Source organism: Balaenoptera physalus, assembly GCF_965194825.1.
Source record: "Balaenoptera physalus genome assembly, chromosome: 3".
NCBI lineage: Eukaryota > Metazoa > Chordata > Mammalia > Artiodactyla > Balaenopteridae > Balaenoptera > Balaenoptera physalus.
Genome location: NC_138890.1, coordinates 162,442,958 through 162,461,108, shown reverse-complemented (window position 1 = coordinate 162,461,108; position 18,151 = coordinate 162,442,958). Strand labels below are relative to the sequence as shown.

The window sequence follows — 18,151 nt, the reverse complement described above, 5'->3', positions numbered from 1 at the left end:
ATTGAACAGGCTGTCTTTTCTCCAAACAAACAACCCAATCCAAAAATGGGCAGAAGACCTAAATAGATATTTCTCCAAAAAAGATATACAGATTGCCAACAAACACATGAAAAGATGCTCAATATCGCTAATCACTGGAGAAATGCAAGTCAAAACTACAATGAGGTATCATCTCACACCAGTCAGAATGGCCATCATCAAAATATCTACAAATAATAAATGCTGGAGAGAGCGTGGAGAAAAGGGAACCCTCTTGCACTGTTGGTGGCAATGTAAATTGATACAGCCACTGTGGAGAACAGTATGGAGGTTCCTTAAAAAACTAAAAATAGAACTACCCTACAACCCAGCGATCCCACTACTGGGCATATACCCTGAGAAATCCATAGTACAAAAAGAGTCATGTACCACAATGTTCATTGCAGTTCTATTTACAATAGCCAGGACATGGAAGCAACCTAAGTGTCCATCGACAGATGAATGGATAAAGAAGATGTGGCATATATATACAATGGAATATTACTCAGCCATAAAAAGAAACAAAATTGAGTTATTTGTAGTGAGGTGGATGGACCTAGAGACTGTCATACAGAGTGAAGTAAGTCAGAAAGAGAAAAGCAAATACTGTATGCTAACACATATATATGGAATCTAAAAAAAAAAAAAGGTTCTGAAGAACCTAGGGGCAGGACAGGAATAAAGACGCAGACATAGAGAATGGACTTGAGGACACAGGGAGGGGGAAGGGTAAGCTGGGACGAAGTGAGAGAGTGGCATGGACATATATACACTACCAAATGTAAAATAGATAGCTAGTGGGAAGCAGCTGCATAGCACAGGGAGATCAGCTCGGTACTTTGTGTCCACCTAGAGGGGTGGGATAGGGAGGGTGGGAGGGAGACGCAAGAGGGAGGAGATATGGGGATATATGCATATGTATAGCTGATTCACTTTGTTATACAGCAGAAACTAACACACCATTGTAAAGCAATTATACTCCAATAAAGATGTTAAAAAAAAAAATATATATATATATAAAGTAAAATAAAAAAGAAAAGAAATGATCTGCAATGTTCTCTATCTCTGTTTCTTTCTTTACTGAAAAATAATTATTTTGAGTTGCAACCTGTTAGGTTTAGTTATTATTAGTAAACATCAGCTGATTTTGCTTCTGCTTTGGCATTACAATTTCAAGTTTGTAACTTTCATGAATTTAAATAACTTAAATTTTAAATTAAAGAAACATTGCATATTCCCAAAGGATGGTTCCTGTTAACAATAAGTGACATTTACTTAATTTTTGCACATGAGATTAAGTTTTTGGTTAAAGACCAAGATTTTTTTTTTTCCATAAGATAGATGGGTTGTCCTTAAAGATAAATCTATGTCTTAGTTTAATCCTTCAGTGCACTCTCATCCTGTGAATAATGCCATTTTAATGAATTTTACATTATTTTCAAAAACCTGAGCATCCTAATACATTCCTATAAATTCCATACTTTGGGAGTTTCAGGCCAACTTTAAATCTAATTTAATAATAGTAAAAAAATGTTATTCTATTTTTTTGATAGCTTCTGAGCTTTATATAGGTTACAACTATGAGCAAGCCAAGCAGTGGAATCAATGCCATGTCATAGACATTATGATTAAAACCCAGACCCTAGAAGAGGGGAAATAGAGACAAAAATAGGAAGGAGATAGCAACAAGATATACAAAGTCAGGCTGCCCTTTTGAGAAGCACACAGAAAATGCACAGGGTACAGTGGTCACAAATTTCATTGTTGACTTTAGGACAAGTAGACATTCTTGTTTTTATTTTTTTTAATCAATATTTTTTTCCTGATTTTCTTATCTTGTTATTAGTGTAAAGATACAGAGAAAATGTACACTTTAGCTGCTGTTAAAGATAATAATTGTAAAGGGAGATGGACCTTGCTGAAAAGACACTTTCTAAATTCAGGTTCGGGGGAAGAAGGGAGCTCCTTGTCATAATAAAGGAAGGAGAGGGAGCATGAAGAAGGTGTAGTGTTGCAGAGGGCAAGGTTGGAGAGGACAGCCAGTGGCTGGGGATGGAAAGCATGCATTTAGGAAAAGAGACAGTTGAATGAAGATTTATTTTTAGTGGAGTCCTAGGGATCCAACTGAAACAAACTTTCAATAATCCTACCCATATTAAGATATTACGGATGCAGATAGATGTCTTAAAGGAGCTGGTAAAGGAGTTGAGATCTGAGTTAAGGTTGCATAGAGGTCAAAAAGGTTGAGTTTATAGCAAAGGTAATTGTCTATTTCTTTTTTAAAAAAAATTTATTTTATATTGGTGCATAGTTGACTAACAATATTGTGTTAGTTTCAGGTGTACAGCAAAGTGAATCAGTTATACATATACATGTACCTATTCTTTTTCAAATTCTTTTCCCACTTAGGTTATTGCAGAATATTGAGCAGTGTTCCCTGTGCTATACAATAGGTCTGTGCTGGTTATCTATTTTAAATATAGCAGTGTGTGCATGTCAATCCCAAATTTCTTTGAATGATAAAAACTACTATTAATGCACAAAAGTAAAGTTTCAAAATTAGATTTTATTATATTTAATTAAAAAGCCTTGTCTTAAGTGATATACTGTCTGTATAGAGCACATTAACAGAAACACAGTCAAGTCATAAAAATTAATTAAAAGAGATTAAATTGATAGCACTAAAAATGATGGAGGGAAACTAATTCACAAACTGCAGTTTACAGATTAAAGTCCTCTTCTCTGTTCCTCTCTCTACCAGTATCTTCCATATCCTGTGGCTGCTCAGAAAACACTCTATTTATTCCTCTCTCTCCAACCCCCAGACTGTCAACCCCATCCCAATCTCCAATTCCAGTCTAATCCCAATAAATAGCAACAGATATTTATTCAACATCTACAACTAGTTAAGCAATCTGCTGAACGATGAAGATACATCCATCAGTGGATAAAGCAGAAAAGGAGTTCCTTCTTCACAATCTTCTGTCATTCATTCTAGTGTGGGAAATAGACAATACAAAAGAAAAATAATTAAAATATATATCTCAGAAATATATATGTGTGTGTATATATATTTATTTTTTATATTTTTTAACTCTTAAAAATCATTTATTTTTACAAATATGAGTTATTGATTGATAACTATATTTCAATAAAATAATTTGTGTCTCTTTGTCTACAACATGGATGAGCTGAAAATTGAGAAAATCTATATGATCACCAGTTGTTTAGATAATGCAATGCCCATCAACAACTTGACTCTTTTTCCACTATTGAATTGACTCATTGTGTTCTCCCACTGGAAGAACACAATATGGATTTGAAGGCTTATACAAGAGCCCAGATTGCCTGATACCATATCAAGGGGATCTATTGTTCTATATTACACATTTTCTTTTGTTTAAACTTTTCTGAGAAGGCCATTTCTAAACAGAAATGAGGAAAGGGGAAGAGAGTTTTATATTCTTTTGGGAAAGCTAAAGATAGAGTTAGGAAGCTGCTGAAGTTATGGAAATCCTTAAAAATATATCCTCTCATATGAAGAATAGCGGGCAAACAAAGGCAAATAGTTCTGATAAACCTTAGAAGCTAAATGTTCTGGACTAAGATAATTATGGGTCATTAGTGAAAACTAACGAGGATTTGACCTGTACTATCTAACCACAAAATGAAGATAGCTTACCAAGTTAAGCTAATGCATTTGTATTTGATTTAAGAGACATTTTAAAGTTATATCTTCATACATGCATAATTATACACACATATATAATTATATATGTTACCTCTATAAATATGTTATATATAAATTTTATAGAGATAGTATATATTTTATATATTAACTATATGTGTGAATAAAATGTATATTTAACATAAATTTTATAGAATCTCAGTAATAATTGGCTATAGCCTTTTGGTGAGTTCATTAGGTTTTTGGCGAAATGACTTCCTCCACAGCAGTTTTATTTCTCGGACAGAATCCTTGCACTAGAGACAGTAGAGTTGGAAAATTTAGTCTCGCTCTCCTGAACTGGGAGAATGTTTCAGGACCCTCCATTTGCAGATACCCTTCCAAGGTTCTGTTCTTGATTTTGAAACCACAATTTTGATTTTGTTTTTGTTTTTTAATTGAAGAAGTTCCCCAAATGGATAAACTCTAGGACTAAAGAAGCCGGGGTCCAACTCTGCCTTTGACCATTTTAAACACAAAAGCATTCAGTCTAGACAGCTGGATAATTCTATATGTTCTAATTCTAATGTAGTCTGGTATAATATAAAACCCCAGACTCATTAAGTATTCTTTCCTTCCCCAGCTCAGGTCCAAATCAGGCCATGAAAGTTTGAGGCCCTAGGCGTGGTGGGTGGGAGGACACTGCTGGCTTCTCTTGTCTTTGCTCCCCTCCTGCTCTGCTCTCTGGTTAGCCTCCGCTCTTGACCTCTCTAAAACTCGTCTCTGGGAGAATAGTCACAGGTGGCTGGTGCAGTAGCAATGTGGTGTGTGTGCCTGACCCCACGGCAAATGATCCCAGACCGACTCCTTGTCTCTTATACATTGCTTTGGTGGATTTCTTGGCAATTTTTTTCTACTGAGTCTTCTAGGCTCCTAATCTGATGAGGACAATATCTTTCCTGGGCTGGCTATCTGGGAGTTCTCCTCTGCCCCTAGATTCCAGTATCCACCCCTCTGTTTTGGTGTCCCTTTGCCTTTTCAGATCAAGTGCTCCATGGGATCTCTTCTAAGGGCTCCCCATAGCAAGGTCCATATTTGGAATTTGAGAAACTTCTCAGGGTGTGGAAACGCAGCTTGACCCAACGTACTCCCTTCCTCTTTCTCTGAGCCTCAAATTTCACAAGTGTCTCTAAGTCACTTTTCCTTGGCTTGAGGTTGAGGGGAAGCACCACCTCACTTCCCCATGAATGTGTGTGGTTGTCAACATAGCTCACTGACAATTCTCTCTAAAGAAATCACCTCAGTCCTTCAATCTTTTTAGACTGAGGACAGCTACTAGCTAATGCTGGCAGGACCACTTTGGTATCCCTCTCTTCTCTCCTCCACACCTCTCTGAAAATCCTGAAGGAATGGTGTAGACTAGCATCTGTCTTACATCTAGGTGGACTTGGAGCTTATTGTTTTGTGCTTCACCTTGGGGGGGTTATGTGGAAGCAGGAACAGTGGCATTTAATAACCTGTTCTAGTTCCAAATTGGAAAATACAGGAAAATAGAGATGAAAGAAATCTGGAAGTATATTTCGGCAAATGGAACCAATGTACAAAAATGGCAGGATGATACTGTAATATGAGACGCTGTCCACCCAAGTCTGGAGGGACAACTTGGAGCAATGTGCTCAGAATAAAACCTTTCCATTTCTGACTTGGCCAATCAGGCACTTCTTTATTTAAAGTGGCCTATAATTTCCTTTTCTAATCTAGGTTTTGACCTCTTGGTATACCACTTAAAGAGAAAAAGGATAGCTGTATGCAAATGCAAACTCTAAGAACTAAGGGATACTTTTTCATGTTGTAAATGGGCCCACAAGGAAAAGAATCTACCTCGGTCTCAACAATTTTATATGCTGGCTATTTCCTTGGTCACATAGATCCAATTCTACATCAAAACCTCCAGGCCTCTATAATATCCTAGAAAAATGTACTGTCCAAACACCCAGCAGGTTAACACCTTCTAGCCTAAACTGGTCCTCACGAAGAAATAAGATTTTTATTCCTATCTCCATACTGTGTTTGACATAGAAAAAGAAATTTATTAGTTTAAAAGACTGTATTGGGTCACTGGGATAAAATGATTAAAATGTTAAATGCTTTTAATACAGATGATCCTTGGTTATCTGTATCATAATGGCAGCATTTGTGAATTATCTCAGATGTCAGTTACTTGTTTGGGAGATAGGACAACACAGGACTCGCACTTGTAGATCCTGGTACACATTCTTAGTTAGAATCAACTGCCATAAAACTTACATCAAAATTAATAATCTGCTAGAAATTTCTCCATTTTGCTTGTTTGGATGCAAGATCGAGTGAGCCAGGCTAAACCAGAGTTAGGAGGTCTCTGGAGACAGACTCTGAAAGATTTCAGCCGATGGGGCGGAAGTGCGGCAAGCACTCTCGCGAGACCTGAAGGTACCGCGGCGGTAGTGGCGGCAGCAGCCAGAGGAAGGAAGAGAGGACCGGAAGTGCTTCGTCTTGAGCTTACAATGCCGGAAGCAGCCTGATTTTCTTTACCGGAAGCCCTTTGCCCGGGGATAGGAAAACGGCCCACCCAGCTGGAAGTCCCACCTCCTTGAGCTCCCCCACTCTTCCAGAAGTTTTTGTGTCACCTGTGCTTGCCCTTGTCCTCTTTTCCCGTTTTATCTGTATACCGGAAAAGGGCACATGAATGTCTTTCTCCTAGCTCCACTAAACGAGTTAGAGCCTGGGTTCCTTCCCGATACCCCCATGTAGCTGCAAAGTAGCACCTGGGGGTGGTTGGACCTCTGGGATCCCGAAGGAAGGGGGAGAGGGCTCAGAACTCCGCTTCTGCTTCTGCCACCAAGACACGGCCTCCTCAGCCTCTCCCCCACTGCTGCCATGCACCCTGCGGCCCTCCGTCTTCCTGAGGTTGTGGCCACTGTGCTGTGAGGACCCTGTCATGGGGCTCATTCGAGTGACTTCAGACCACAACGGCAGCATGGATTTTGCAGACCTCCCAGCTCTCTTTGGTGCTGCCTTGGGCTGGGAGGGACTTAAGGGGTTCCTTGTGGAGGCTCGCCCAGCCAACGCCTGCAGCCCCATTGCTCCATTGCCCCCAGCCCGGGTCAGTGGGTCAGTTTTCATTGCACTGCTTCCAAGATTTGACTGCAACTTTGACCTGAAATTCCTAAATGCTCAGAAGGCTGGGTATGGTGCAGCTGTGGTGCACAATGTGAATTCCAATGAACTTCTGAGCATGCTGTGGAATAATGAGGAAATCCAGCAGCAGATCTGGATTCCGTCTGTGTTTATCAGCGAGAGGAGCTCTAAGTACCTGCGTGACCTCTTTGTCTACCAGAAGGAGGCTCAGGTGCTTCTGGTCCCAGATGATGGATTCCTCTTGGCCTATTGCCTCATCCTTTTCTCGGGGATTCTGGGAGTGCTAATTTTGGGCATGGGAGCGATGTTGATAGTTCGTTGTATTCAGCTCCAGAAAGAGCGCCAGAGAAAACCACTGACCAAAGAGCAACTGAAACAGATTCCTACGCGTGACTATCAGAAGGGAGACCAGTATGATGTCTGTGCTATCCGCCTGGATGAATATGAGGATGCGGGCAAGCTGAGGGTACTTCCCTGTGCTCAAGCCTATCACTGCTGCTGTGTGGACCCGTGGCTCACTAAGACCCAGAAGACCTGCCCTATCTGCAAGCAGCCTGTTCGTCGGGATCCTGGGGAGGAGAAGCAGGAGGAAGGAACTCAGGGGCAAGTGGACCATGGGGAAGGGGCCCCAAGGGGCCACCCTGCCTCAGAACGGACCCCACTTCTGGGCTCCAGGACCGCACTTCCCACCTCCTTTGGCTCTCTAGCCCCAGCCCCCTTTGTGTTTCTTGGGTCTTCAACAGATCCCTCACCCTCTCCATCCTCCTCTTCCTCTTCGGCTGTCATCCTCATCTAATACTCCCTTTCTCTCCCACCTTTGGCAACCTATTTCATAGCCCCTCTTCCTCCCTCAAGTCTTCTCTGTTGAGGGATAGGAGATATTCCTACGCCAGGTTACTCCCTAACCCAACCCCATCCTTTTGTGGGGGTTCGACGTGCAAAGTGACTGGGTCTTCACTTACTGCATTAAAAAAATTTTTTTGTGGACCTAAAAAAAAATTCAGATGCATTTGAAAGCCATAGGCAAAAGCTGTCAAAAACAATTTAAAAGAGCATATTTTTTATTATTTGTGTCAAGGATGAAAAGATAATTAGAAATATTATTTTAAGTAACTCTTAAGAGTATCTTAAATTTACGTTGGGATATTAACATTTCACATTTGGCCTCACAATGCAATTTCTGAAATCTAAAAATTTCAGTGCCTCTCCTTTAACCATTTTAGATCGGGTGTATATGAGATAATCTACACTTGTCTAAATGTTTAATTGTCATCAGTTAATGCCTGAAGAGTGCAAAGCCGTTGCAATGTCTCCATGGTCATGAGGAAAAATATCTTGGTTGTAGGTCTCTGGTCCTCTGCTCTTCCTGTAAAGTGGCTGTGTAAGAAGATTCTGTTGTTTTAGAGCTTGTTGGCATTAGTATTCTAATCCTACTAATTGGGGTGGAATTTTAAGAGAATGCTTTTTAGCTTTGTCTTTTCATCTCTTGGAATTAAAAAACTATTTAAATGAAGGAAACATGCAACATCAAACACTTTTCACCTGAGAGTGGTAATTGTTCAGCCATACCAAGTATCTTCTGTGACTGCAGGTGCCCACGTAATTGTATAAAATGGAAGTTAGCTAATAGGGGATCATTAAATATGTCCTTTCTTTTTAGAAATTAAGGTCATTTTCACCCGTTAATGATTGTTAATGTTAGCTAAGCTAGTTTTCATTTGCATGGCCAATTTCAACTCATCTCAAACTTCCAGGCACTACATTGACAATGCAAATGACTAAATACTCTCAGTATAACTCTATTATTTGGATTAGAATGTTCTGTTTCATGAAAGCCTTGAAATAAACACTTAAACCACACTGAAAGCCTTCTATCTTGGAATGCAGAATCAATAGTCATAAAAGATTTACTATTTAAATTAATATGTAGTTTTGTTTCCATAAAGATGCATTTAAAATCGTAATTTTTGAGCTAAGATCCTATTAAATCAATTGTTGATACTACTGCAATTGATTATTCTATTCACTAATGTTATGCTCCAGTTTTTCTGATTTGATATTTCTCACAATATGCATTCTTTGGCAGGAGGTTGCATGGAAATGTATGCATTGGTAAGCATTACCCAACACGGAGGGCTGCAGTATGTTGGGGTCCCCAAGGAACAGACTCTGAGGTGGAGCTTTGTGTGCATAAGTTGAGTGAATTTAGGAAGCAGAACTGGGCAGAGGTAAAAGTTGGAGGATGGTGTGGTTGCACCCGAAGCCTCAGCAGACCCCCAGAGAACACTGGAGCTGGGATGGCCTTGCAGAATTGTCCCAAATCGAAGCAAAAGAGCTGAATCCACATGCCCCTGAAGTAACCAGTCGTTTCTTACAGGCTGTCACAGGGGAAGAGGAGAGGCCTTGGGCTGGGTAGTTTTGTTCATACAAGGACAATTCCTGGAGAGAGACTCAGCTGTCTTTGCACAGTTACTGTATGAACACATGGAGTGGCCTGCAACATTCAGAAACAATGGAGTGAGGGCAGGAGGAAGAAGAAAAGGAAGGCTGAGCTAAGCACACCATAAGAATTCAGGTTCCTCTTCTTTCTGCTGTACTCTGTTGTGTTTTATAGTAGACCATAAAGAAGATAAAATTCACAGATTCTTGTTTATTCTGCCATCAGTATTGGTGATCACAAATGCACTAATTATTGTTTCGACTAGATGAAGATACTTAAATACAGCACTTCTTGCTGTCCATCCTATTTTTGCTACAATCACATTTTTTTTTTGGTCAACCTATTAAGCACTGTTGAAATCACCTGCTTTCCCTCATGAGATGCTTCTATGCAGCATGGTTCTGTGTGGATTCTCTCTTAAGTGCTCACAAGACAGAACTATTTCCTTGGGTTATTTGGGGGAAACCTAAATCTCCCACTCACCGTTAGAAAGCCCCATCCATCTATTATTTACAAATGGCAGGGCTATGTTCCCTAGGTCCTCATATCCATATTGCACATAATGGGACTCAACACCTTAGAGACTGTGATGGAATATTTTACTCAACACACCATAGGAGAGCACTTCTTTTGGTAAGATTTTTCTCTCAATCCTCCTCAAATCACTTTTCCTAGGTCCCAGGTCTCAACTCTGTCCCCTTCACATTTATTTTGCTAGTTTCCTCACATGGATATACTTTAATCTTTGCAGAATTCATATGATGGAATATTTGACAAATAAGATATATCTTTGAATATAAATTCATGTATTTTTTCCAGTCAAAACCATTTTACAAAATTTTTAGGACTTTTAAAAAGTGATTTGTGAAAATGTTTTTTAAAGACAATGCAGAATTATTATGACTTAATTTTATTTTTTTAAAAGATACTATTTTATTTTTCAAGTTTGTTGTATAGCACCTCCCTAGACTGTAAATTCCTTAAGGGAAGAAACAATAAATTTAACCTCATTATCCGGAGGTACAAGCCGGAGATTGTCACATACCTGAATGAATACATAAATGAATATTTTAAAATCATTTCTTTAAAACTTGATTATATGAATGAGGTTTTAAACTTTTTTTTTTTTTCATAACGAATGTGTCTTGTACCAAATCAATGTGGAGGGAAGTCAGTGGCATGTTTTTAAAGATGTATTGATGGTAACAAGGGCACTGCAAATTTCCGTTGTCTCTGTCCTTTTCCCAGATAGCCGTCCTAACTCCACACATTTAAAAAATCTATTCATCCACCCCTCCATCCTTCCACCCAACTAATCAACCAGTCATTCATTCTGTAAATATTAAGTTGTATACTGGTTATATAACAGCATCAAGATAGATATGACCCTGCCCTCATGTGGAGAAGAGACTATTAAGTCCATCACATAAAATATGAGAAATACTGTAATGGAAAAATACACCTCTAATAATTCTCAGAGTAGAGACCTTTAGATGGGGAAAAGAATCTAGAAATCATGGGGGAGGAAATAAAAATTATGCTGAGACCTCGAGGGTGGATAGGGGTTGATCAAGAAATGAGGAGAGGCAGACTGAAGCATAATGTCTGTAAACCTAAAGGGAAAGAGACCATGATGTGTTCTAGGACCAAAGAAAGACTTTCAGTATTTCTAGGGCTTGAACTGTGAAGAAGGGTGTAAGGAGTGATGAGGCAGCTAGTATGACTAGGGGCTGGAACTTGAAAGGCTCAGTAAACTGTGTCAACTTAAAAAATATGCGCAACCTAAAAGTTGAGAGTTATGTTTTATTCGGTGGGAAGTTTTAGGACTTCAAGCCCGGGAGGTAGCATCTCAAGTGACCCTGAGAGAACTTCTCGGAGGTGGTGGAGGGGAGAGCCAGGTTATACAGAAGTTTTGCAACAAAGGGCAGGTAGTCTGAAAGTCAAAAGATGATTGTTAAAGGAAAACCAGATATGTCAAGTTAGGGAATTTAGCGCTTTTCTATGTATGAGAAGATGCAAGAATCTGGGTTTTTATTTTGAAAAATCTACTTAAAAAGCAAATTTGACATAGCTTATATCCTCTGACAATTCACATATGATAGAACTATGGTAAAAATCTTGTTCATAGTGATTTTCTGTCATTCTTAATAAAGTATGATTGGATAAATCTAAAGAAAAAAAAGAATCTGGGTTCACTGAAATCATTCCTTTGATATGCGCCTCAGTTATCTGGGGCCAATATCCTGTATTTTCAAATCCTGAGTTTCCTCAGGGCTCACCATAGGGAGTGGCTGCTGTCTGATGGCTGCTAGATGGCAGGCCTTCTTTCTTTCCTGAGTTCCCTCAGGGCTCGCATTGGAGACCTGCAATTGCTGGTGACTGTGACATCTTTTGTTTAATGATATGGCAGGAAATATTCCATTTCTCAACTGGTTAGAGTTTAAAGTTCTCATCATGACAGAATTGTAGAGAATGGGCTACTAGGTGGGGAGAGGGGGCAAGACGAGGGCTGGGAGGCCAGTTAGAAGATAGTTCAATAACCCATGTGAGAGAGATGGTCACCTGACCTCAGGTAGTGGCTGTGGGATTGGGAGGAAAAAACTATCTCAAGTAAACTCTCTTAGTTACAAGGAACTGGGAGAACGTGAAAAGATCCAGATGAAGAAATCTTCACTATCAGAAGACACAGGTAAAACTTACATCTCTATGTGGGCCAGTTGTATCATCTTTGTAAAGGTGATAATTTTTGATAATTTATTTTTGAGAGCTGTTGTTTAGTTTTTCTTTTTAACAAAATTGATTAACCTTTCTAATGTTGAAGAGATAGAAGAAACAAAGAAGGAAATTTAAATAGAGGAGTGTTTTCTGGTATTCTGTATGTTTATCATATAACTTGGGAGCAAAATCAAAACAAGATGCCAGACTCTGCAGAATATACATGCTCTCTGAGTCTATGAATATAATGTGGTCAGACAAACCACACACAGAGTCAGGGTCTCCTGCGATTTCTTTCAAAGGGGATGAAAAACCACAGACAAGGACGAAAAAGCTGGGAGTGCATTTCAGGCCTGGATCTTCTTTCCTCTTGATTGAAAAGGGCATGAAAAGATTTGCAACAATAATTTCAGGAGAAGACAAATTGTAGTAAATAATAATTGTTGTATGAAGACACTGCAATATTGGTTTATAAAAGACCATTCAAAGTTTTAAAAATCATAGATATATTTCTATAAGATTTATTTAGTACATTGGTATGATGTTTAAAGGATCTCCATTAGTAACTTTGATCTTTATTCAACAATTGACGATAATTAGTAATTATTTGTGGCTGATTTGCTCTTGTTATCACTGTAGGTTATTATTTTTATGAATTTCAAATTGCCTATTTTTTAAAGATAATTTTATTTACCTAAAGATGAAGAGGAACTTTGATTGTCTGAGATTGCCTGCAGTGGCCTTAATAGTCAAAGAGATGGTTTACTTTGCCTGGAAAAGGAAATGTGACCCTGGGATTACACCCTTGAGAGATGATACTTCAATTCAAATTGGGATTCACAGGGTAATTGCAGCCTGTGGTAATGCATCTTCAGCATCTTAAAATAGCTGTTAGCTGGGTAGAGCTTTCCCCTAGAGGAATGGCAGTGTTCACTAGGAGATGTCTTTTGTCTCTTTCAAACCACTGGAGCAGCCTTTGAACAATGCACAAAGAAACACAATATTTAATATTTTCTGGATTGATGTGAGAATTCACTGAGAACAAATATATTATCATCTGTTTTGGATTGTGCTGAAAATTAAAAAAAAAAAAGTGAAACAGTAAATAAAATAATATCTGGAAAGACTTCATATTTGGCTTATTTTTTGTGTGCATGCTTCCAATAGTAGGCATAAAATTGGGGCTTCCTGGAGCTCTTCCTTAATGTGCAGGCAAGTAACTGAACAAACTCTTCATGTATTGGGTCATTAAACCCATATTCTCCGTGTTCTTTACAGAAAAACACGTAAAGAATACAAATATGTCACCATTTTTTTTCTACCCCTAGTCACAAACAGTGACTGACAGCAAGCAGTGAGATATTTCTTTATTCTTAATTGCATAAATTGAGCCAATGGTTTTCTTAAATATTCAGTGAACTGAGTTATTTGACTTTTTTTGTTGGTGAGAATTTGGACAAGAAATTAAGAAAATCTGCTTTTAAAAAGCCCCTTAGAATGTCCTTTATTCACATAGAGAGTTGTAAAACACAGAAAAACGTGAAGAGGGAGTGGAATGTGGCAGGTGGGAGACTGAGCCACACCTAAAAGGCAAGAGACTATGAGGGGTGATGCCGGGGTGTTTACAGATTCTTTTCTCATGTCCAAAACTGATGGATGGCAAACTGCCCCCAAGGAAACCTGCTGGGAGCACAGTACCTTGGTTAAGATGAGAGAGCATGGCTGTCCGAATGGTTATGAAAATACTAAACCCAGAAGAAAAGACAAAAGCCAAGTCAGAAAGCAAGTGAAAAGACTGAGTCCAGAAAGAATGGATTTATAGCAAATTGGAAGAGCAAGAAAGTAAGTGACAGACCGGTAGCAAGGTTGGGTGATCAAGGAGACCAGGGCAAGAGGATGGACAAGATGTCTTCAGGTTGATCCAGTCAGTTCAGGAATGAAATCTGCAAATACTGAGAGGCAGCTAGGCAGTTCATTTAGAAATCCTTGACTACAGTGGTAGATGCTTAAAGGAAACCCATTGGGTTCAATAGAGGACAGGCAGGGACTTGGCATTAAGAGTAAAACATCAGAGGCTTCAGTGTCCAGAGTCTCTGAGAGTAGAAACAGAGGGAGTTGCAAGGCAGGCAATGTCAACAGGCAGCACAGGTCTAGAAGCTGGGGAGTAGGGCATATTCATTCAAACACTATGCAAAGAGCACTAGTTGCCTGGTGGGTACACTGCATAGGTTACAAGGAGATAGCAAGGTTGGTTCCTTTTCCTCAGGAATCTGAAAATCTGATAGGGATGCTACAAGCAGACACTCCCCTTTCTAAACCAAACAAGTGGAGATCTCTTGCAGAGCTGCCTCTATACATGGCTTTACGTTTATTTTGCTTTATGAGATGTGGGCTTCAAACTCCAGCCAGCCTGGCCCAAAGGCTTGCATATGGCATGATTGCAAGAGTTCTGAGAGAAGAGATTGCTGCATGCATAGGAAATAGGCTGAGACATTTTCTTGACATCCTCCTTAATTTATCTTCTAAGCATGTAACCATGGGATGTTGAGCAGCACAGTAGTTCTGGAGACTTCTCCTTGGCCACACCAAGCACAAGACCCGAGATGAAACTTCAGGAAAGGTCTTTAGTGTGGTATTGATGGAAGAGATAAGGTTTGATTTGCTAAGAGCAAACAGACAGTATCTGTCTGTCTGGGGAGTATCAGAAGCCACTGTAACCATGTTATGAGGACGTCCAGGAAAGTCTTAGCCACTGTAGGGAATGAATTTAATTCCCCAGGAAATAAGACCTAACAGTAGTATCAGCAGCCTAGTGTGACCATTGTCAACCTTCAGTTGTCACACTATGCCTTTGCAGCCATTTTCCTTCTGCTGCTGATAAAGAATGTCTCTTACTTTTCCATGACTGACCCAGTAGGTCTATTTTTGGTACTCAAATACTTGAATGTACTCTCTAGATATTATCTGTTTATGTGGATGATATTGGGATACACAGGCAGAGTCTACAAGCAGGGTTCGGGAAACCACATGCCTTGAACCAATTCATGTCATTTTCCATTTCTATAAATAAAGTTTTGTTGAAGCATAACCATACTCATTCATTTATATATTGTCTATGGCTACTTTTCTGCTACAACTGAAAAGTTGAATAGTGATGTTTGGTCCACAGCCAAAAGTATTACTATATGGCCCTTTGCGAAAAATGTTGTTGACTCCTATTCTAAACCAGTGTATTGCCCAGTGATTAAAAGAGGTTAGTTTCAAATCTCACCTTTTCTATTTCCTAGCTTTGTGACCTTGGACAGTTTATCTAACTCTGCTCTTCAGTTTCTTTAACTGCAATGTAAGGTAATAGTAGCTCCTATTTCATAAGATTGATATGAGGATTAGATTAATTAAATCATAAAGAGTGCTTATAATGGTACCTATAATGCTGTAGGTACTTAGTAAATATTAGCTATTGTTATCATTAACTGACATAGTGCATTCTTTTTATCTGAATTTTATTTAATTTATTTTTTTATACAGCAGGCTCTTATTAGTTATCTATTTTATACATAGTAGTGTATCCATGTCAATCCCAATCTCCCAGTTCATCCCACCTCACCCCCCCACCGCTTTCTACCCTTGGTGTCCATATGTTTGTTCTCTACATCTGTGTCTCTATTTCTGCCTTGCAAACTGGTCCATCTGTACCATTTTTCTAGGTTCCACATACATGCGTTAATATACGATATTTGTTTTTCTCTTTCTGACTTAACTTCACTCTGTATGACAGTCTCTAGATCCATCCACATCTCTACAAATGACCCAATTTCATTCCTTTTTTATGGCTGAGTAATATTCCATTGCATATATGTACCACATCTTCTTTATCCATTCATCTGTTGATGGACATTTAGGGTGCTTCCATGACCCAGCTATTGTAAATAGTGCTGCAATGAACATTTGGGTGCATGTGCCTTTTTGAATTATGGTTTTCTCTGGGTATATGCCCAGTAGTGGGATTGCTGGGTCATATGGTAATTCTATTTTTAGTTTTTTAAGGAACCTCCATACTGCTTTCCATAAGGGCTGTATCAATGTACATTCCCACCAACAGTGCAAGAGGGTTCCCTTTTCTCCACACCCTCTCCAGCATTTGTTGTTTGTAGATTGTCTGATGATGCCCATTGTAACTGGTGTCAGATGATACCTCACTGTAGTTTTGATTTGCATTTCTCTAATAATTAGTGATGTTGAGCAGATTTTCATGTGCTTCTTGGCCATCTGTATGTCTTGTTTGGAGAAATGTCTATTTAGGTCTTCTGCTCATTTTTGGATTGGGTTGTTTGTTTTTTAATATTGAGCTGCATGAGCTTTTTATATATTTTGGAGATTAATCCTTTGTCCGTTGATTCATTTGGAAATATTTTCTCCTATTCTGAGGGTTGTCTTTTTACCTTGTTTGTAGTTTCCTTTGCTGTGCAAAAGCTTTTAAGTTTCATTAGGTCCCATTTGTTTATTTTTGTTTTTATTTCCATTTCTCTAGGAGGTGGGTCAAAAAGGATCTTGCTGTGATTTATGTCATAGAGTGTTCTGCCTATGTTTTCCTCTAAAAGTTTGAGAGTGTCTGGCCTTACATTTCGGTCTTTAATCTATTTTGAGTTTATTTTTGTGTATGGTGTTAGGGAGTGTTCTAATTTCATTCTTTTACATGTAGCTGTCCAGTTTTCCCAGCACAACTTATTGAAGAGACTGTCTTTTCTCCATTGTATATTCTTGCCTCCTTTATCAAAGATAAGATGACCATATGTGTGTGGGTTTACCTCTGGGCTTTCTATCCTATTCCATTGATCTATATTTCTGTTTTTGTGCCGGTACCATACTGTCTTGATTACAGTAGCTTTGTAGTATAGTCTGAAGTCAGGGAGCCTGATTCCTCCAGCTCTGTTTTTCTTTCTCAAGATTGCTTTGGCTATTTGTGGTCTTTTGTGTTTCCATACAAATTGTGAAATTTTTTATTCTAGTTCTGTGAAAAATGCCATTGGGAGTTTGAGAGGGATTGTATTGAATCAGTAGATTGCTTTGGGTAGTAGAGTCATTTTCACAATGTTGATTCTTCCAATCCAAGAACATGGTATATCTCTTCATCTGTTTGTATCATCTTTAATTTCTTTCATCAGTGTCTTCTAGTTTTCTGCATACAGGTCTTTTGTCTCCTTAGGTAGGTTTATTCCTAGGTATTTTATTCTTTTTGTTGCAATGGTAAATGGGAGTGTTTCATTTACTAAAATATATTCTATGTCTGCAAAGGGCTAGGCAGTGAATCTGGGCACTGGAGATGAATTAGGGTATATTCCTTCCCTTAAGTAGTTCATGGTATGATGGAAAAGATAGATGTATACATTGCTAATTATAATGTAATCTTGTAAATAGATGTATGTTCAATGTCAGTGGAAGTATGAAGGAAGGTCAGTTTGAGTGATGAGATTTGGCCTGAATTTTGAAGTATGAGTGGATTTTTGTAAGGAAGATCCTGTGCAGAATGGCACAATGGGAAAAAGGAAGAGACTGTGCAATATTAAGGCACTGGGAAAGTGTGGGGTAAGGTAAGAAAATATATGGTCTATGTGGAGAAGCAGCAGAAGAGGAAAATGGAAATGTAGGAAATGGGAAGAAGAAAAGCGTTTTAATGTAGGTAGAGAAAAACTGCATGTTTGAGCTGACTTGGTGTAAAGGGTTAATTGAAGAACAATAGCACAAAAGCCAGTGTGGAGATCACCTTTTGAGAGTGTCTATTGATGGGAAATAGAAAGCTGACTTGAATCACAGAGGGTGCTTGAAATGGAAGAATACAAGGTGTCTTATTCATCACTGCATTCTCCATAACTGACATTGTATATGTTCCTTAAAGGAAACTTCAGGTTGCTTACCACCAGTATTGACAGTGAAACTGAGCAGGACCCTGTGGGGCTCCTGGGCATGGAAGCCTTTCTGTCCCCTGTTTCTTGACTCCAGCCTCCGTGACCTTCCCTGAGTTCCAAAGGACAGATTTGAACAGTTGCTAATCCAGGAAGGGAAGGGATGCAAAGACAAGGGAGAGGCAGCCAAGAAACAATAGTGCAGCCTGGGGGCAGGGTCCTGGTTCCACC

General features: G+C 39.1%; 1 long non-coding RNA gene and 1 pseudogene across 2 annotated transcripts in view; one reads left to right on the top strand and one right to left on the bottom strand.

Annotated features, from left to right (window-relative positions):
- LOC309656839 (E3 ubiquitin-protein ligase RNF167 pseudogene) overlaps nucleotides 1–16,740 on the top strand; it is a 45,267-nt pseudogene extending 28,527 nt beyond the window's left edge. Inside the window, exon 2 of the transcript XR_014268338.1 lies at nucleotides 740–16,740. The product of XR_014268338.1 is annotated as an E3 ubiquitin-protein ligase RNF167 pseudogene (transcript). The remainder of the gene's footprint in view (nucleotides 1–739) is intronic.
- The window catches only part of LOC309656924, a 1,002,835-nt gene that overhangs the window by 285,266 nt on the left and 699,418 nt on the right, over nucleotides 1–18,151 (bottom strand). The gene's annotated exons all lie outside the window — the stretch shown is intronic.